At 37.7% G+C, this 5202-nt stretch overlaps 1 long non-coding RNA gene across 1 annotated transcript; it reads right to left on the minus strand.

The window, feature by feature from the left end:
- Nucleotides 1-2071: 2071 nt before the first annotated feature.
- Nucleotides 2072-4384, minus strand: LOC128127847 (uncharacterized). Its single transcript, XR_008225562.1, has 3 exons — nt 3857-4384; nt 3408-3476; nt 2072-2785 (listed from the first exon to the last, which is right to left on the minus strand). It is a non-coding gene; the product is annotated as an uncharacterized LOC128127847 (long non-coding RNA).
- Nucleotides 4385-5202: the final 818 nt, after the last annotated feature.

Consider the following 5202-nt stretch of genomic DNA (forward strand, 5'->3'; position numbering starts at 1 on the left):
GAGTCGGGCTCTGCAGGGGCAGAACTTCGTCGCTGAATCTTTCTAAGAAAGATTCGTGCAGCGCTTCAGCGCTCACCTTACTATACTAAGCTACAGAAAGAGAAGTCGAATCACGAGGGACCGAAATGCTCGGGGGATAAGGAGAGAAAGACTCTTGAATCAAGAGAATGGTGCAAGAAATATGAGAGCCCAAGGCTCTTATTTATACTAATTGAATTTTCAAAAACTACCCTCCATAATTACTTAATGACCTTTTAGTTATATAAACAACTAAACACCCCTCTATAATACTATTATAAATGGATTTAATGATATTTGTACTAAACTAATGTCGAAAGAACTCAACATTAGTCTTATAATGACCGCATCGTCGATACCTTTCTAATGATATATACATATGTATATATATGTGTACGTATACATGATTTATACTTTATTTTAATACGTAAATATGCTATTATAATTTGTAACTCGTTCATACGAACTTCGTTTTTTACGTTCTTTATATCCACGCGTAGGTGAAGACGTACTCTACAACTTTCGTTTAGACTCCGTCGGCTAATTTTGACTTTATTTTTAAAGTTATATTTTTAACAAGCCGGGAGAGGATTGGTCTGTTTAAAATCTCATAACTTCTTCATACGAAGTCAGATTTGGGCGTTCTTTTTATCGATGTTCTTAGTTTAACATATTCTACGACTTTCGTTTAGATCACTAAGGCTAAATATCACTCTATCGTAAATTCACTATTCACGCTTCCCGGTATCGTGCCGGTTCTGTCGTGAAACTTCGACGGGTAATAACTTCTACGTTATAACTCGGATTTCGGCGTTCCTTATATGCACGGAAACCTTGAGACATATTCTACAACTTTATGTAGAGATATCGGGATTATCTCACACTTTAATTTTGACGCTCATTTTTATTCTTTATTAATTATACATTTATAATTAAATAATAAACACATATAATTCACATAATACTCAAATATTTCATCTTTATTACTTCAAAAAGAGTTACAAGAGTTGACCTAGACTATTACATTGACAAAAATGCTTAGCCCTGAAACCCGGGTGTTACAATTCTCTCCCCCTTAGGATGATTCCGTCCCGGAATCATGCATCAGCAAACAGATGTGGATAGCGACTCATCATGTCATCCTCTGTTTCCCAAGTGAGATTCGGCCCATTCAAATGTTTCCATCGGACTAGCACCAAGTCGACCATCTTGCGTCGTAACTTCTTAGTCTTACGGTCAACAATTGTCTCAGGCTCTTCGATCAACCTTTTATTTTCATCCATCCTTAACTCTGAGATTGGAATTATGTCGGGAACATCTCCCGTGAATTTCCTCAAATAACACACATGGAAGGTGTTATGAATACCATTGAGTTCTTCGGGCAATTCCAGCTTGTAAGCTTGGTTCCCTATCTTCTGAAGAACTTTGAACGGTCCAATAAACCTTGGACTCAACTTTCCTCGTTTCCCAAATCGTATAAGTCCCTTCCACAGTGAGACTTTAAGCAAAACGGAATCCCCAACTTCGAAAGTTATCGGTCGTCTTTTCTTGTCAGCATAGCTCTTCTGACGATCCTGGGCTGCTAACATCCTTTCCCTAATCACCTTCAACTTCTCAGCAGTCTCATGGACTATCTCGGGGCCGATAAACTGCTTCTCTCCGGCTTCAAGCCAACAAGACGGCGTACGAAACTTCTGCCCATACAAGGCTTGATAAGGAGCCATCTTGATGCTCGAGTGAAAACTATTGTTGTAGGAAAATTCTACCAGAGGTAAGTGCTCGTCCCAATTCCCTTGGAATTCGAGGGTACATGCTCTCAGCATATCTTCCAGCGTCTGAATCGTTCTTTCGCTCTGACCATCAGTTTGCGGATGATAAGCAGTACTCAAACACAACTTTGTACCTAACTCCTCTTGTAGACTCCTCCAAAACCTTGACGTGAAACGACTATCACGATCTGATACAATCGTAAGAGGGACACCGTGAAGTCTTACAATTTCCTTCACGTAAGCATTTGCGAGCTTATCCATAGACCACTTCTCGTTGGCTGCTATGAAGTGTGCACTCTTGGTGAAACGATCCATGACTACCCAAATCATGTCGTGACCGTTCTTCGTCCTGGGCAGTTTAGTCACAAAATCCATGGTGATGTCTTCCCATTTACCCATGGGTACAGGTAAAGGTTCCAAACTCCCATACGGTTTCTGATGTTGTGCCTTAACCCTCGCACATGTTACGCACTCGGCCACATACTTCGCAACATCGAGCTTCATCGTTGGCCACCAGTAGTAGGGTTTTAGGTCCCTATACATTTTAGTGCTACCGGGATGAATCGAGTACATGGTCTTGTGTGCTTCTTCCATCAGAAGATCTCTTATTCCTCCCGTCTTAGGTACCCAAATTCGATCTTGGAATACCTTCAGTCCTCGACTGTTTGTACCAAACACTAACGTTCTTCCCAAACGTTCTTCCTTTCGGTCATTTTTGTGACATCCCCATTTTCACGGCCAGAAAAGACCGATTTTGTTTATGCTTTATAAAAATCAGAGTACTTCATTTTATAAAAATGTTGCGGAATTTGTTCCCAGAAAAACATGGTAAATACGTTATTAAAACATTTTCGATGAAACGTATTTATTTCATTTTAAAACGTTTGGGATGTCATCGTTAATACAGAAACATAAGCATAAACAGAACTTACAATTATTTACACTAGTGATCTACATCTCTTTAAATCTCTCAGTGTATTGTGACTTCATATCAACACCTGTGATAAAAATAAACTGAGTGGGTCAGGTTGGGAAACCTGGTGAGCACATAGGGTTTTCAACCCACAATAATATAATTATTATTTTTAAACGTCAAACAATCAACCCAATTACCCATTCCCGTTATCCTCACATTACGTCCCTAAAACATCTAACACAAGGGACCTAGTCAAAGGACTATCATTGGGATGGAGTATATCTGGTGAGCACACAGTTCACACAGTTCGAATAAACACACAGTTCGAATAAACACACAGTTCGGTTAAACACAAAGTTCGAATAAACACCTACAGGTTGCGAGCCTGTTAGTGTTCCACTGGACTGTCTAGAATAGTCCGTGGTCGTCATCTATACTCCGCTAGATGACTAGACCATCAAGAACATCTATAACGAGGCATCTCATTATTTCATTTTATCACACAACAACTAATACATCTACCCATGTTTTACCCAACACATTTTGTAGATATAAAATACATATACAGTTTAAATCATTGAAAACATGTATAAAACGTTCATCCAGCATAGATAGCAAGTATACAGATAATATACACACACATCACGTAATTTATATAAAATACTTCATATCTATGTGTAAGCTGAAAGTAACTATGCACTCACCTGAGAAGGTGGTGACTCGGTACTCGGACAGCGCTTCGTTTACTTTAAAATAATTTCCTTTGACGAAACCTAGTATTATCACCACTAGATTTTAGTCTAATATTACCGTGACTAATTATTAGTCTTATTATTATTATTATTATTATTATTATTATTATTATTATTATTATTATATAAGCGTTTAAACAATACTTTCCAACTACTATGTACAGACAGGGGCCAGACATAAAACACCGGAGGGCAGGACCATTTTGGCGTATAGCACTTCTGAAATCCAACAACCCTATGCGGCCCTTTAAACCAGATTCCCCGTACCGCGAGTAGTTAAAAGATATTATAACGACACTTATATAAGTCATAATAATAGCCCAAATATTTATTATAAATTTATAATAACAATACTAATTTTAAATATAAACTATATTTAAAATAGGGTAAACATAACTTACTTTCAAGGGGATTTTAGCTAGGAGTCGGGCTCTGCAGGGGCAGAACTTCGTCGCTGAATCTTTCTAAGAAAGATTCGTGCAGCGCTTCAGCGCTCACCTTACTATACTAAAACTACAGAAAGAGAAGTCGAATCACGAGGGACCGAAATGCTCGGGGGATAAGGAGAGAAAGACTCTTGAATCAAGAGAATGGTGCAAGAAATATGAGAGCCCAAGGCTCTTATTTATACTAATTGAATTTTCAAAAACTACCCTCCATAATTACTTAATGATCTTTTAGTTATATAAACAACTAAACACCCCTCTATAATACTATTTTAAATGGATTTAATGATCTTTGTACTAAACTAATGTCGAAAGAACTCAACATTAGTTTTATAATAACCGCATCGTCGATACCTTTCTAATGATATATACATATGTATATATATGTGTACGTATACATGATTTATACTTTATTTTAATACGTAAATATACTACTATAATTTGTAACTCGCTCATACGAACTCCGTTTTTGACGTTATTTATATCCACGCGTAGGTGGAGACATACTCTACAACTTTCGTTTAGACTCCGTTGGTTAATTTTGACTTTATTTTTAAAGTTATATTTTTAACAGGCCAGGACAGGATTGGTCCGTTAAAATCTCATAACTTCTTTATTCGATGTCCATTTTCGTCTGTATTTTTATCGTTACGCTACTAATAACGAGATCTTCGATTCTTGTTTAGGTTGTGTCGGCTAAAAATCAATCGATCTAAAATTCGAATTTCGGGCTGTACACCGCTAATCCGAAACTTCGAAAAATCATAACTTCTTCATACGAAGTCAGATTTGGGCGTTCTTTTTATCGATGTTCTTAGTTTAACATATTCTACGACTTTTGTTTAGAGCGCTAAGGCTAAATCTCTATATATCATAAATTTACTATTTACGCTTCCCGGCGCCGTGCCGGTTCCGACGCGAAACTTCGACGGGTCATAACTTCTTCGTTACAACTCGGATTTCAGCGTTCTTTATATGTACGGAAACCTTGTGACATATTCTACAAATTGGTTAAGATTATTTATTCTAAATAATCTTTTTGTCAAAAAGTCGTTTTCGACCCCTATTGCCTCTAAATTGACTAGCCCGGATCTGCGGGCGTTACAATTTTTCTCTAAAGCTTCTTCTTGAGCTTTCCTGATACTTTCCACAATCGTCGAGACGACTTTAATTCTTAACGCTCTTGGCCTTTTCCTTTCCAGATTGACTTTCCGACTGAGAGCATCAGCAACAATATTTGCTTTACCTGGGTGGTAAAGTATCTCACAGTCGTAGTCCTTGAGAAGTTCTAGCCAGCGTCG

The sequence above is a fragment of the Lactuca sativa genome, chromosome 8, assembly GCF_002870075.4.
Source record: "Lactuca sativa cultivar Salinas chromosome 8, Lsat_Salinas_v11, whole genome shotgun sequence".
NCBI lineage: Eukaryota > Viridiplantae > Streptophyta > Magnoliopsida > Asterales > Asteraceae > Lactuca > Lactuca sativa.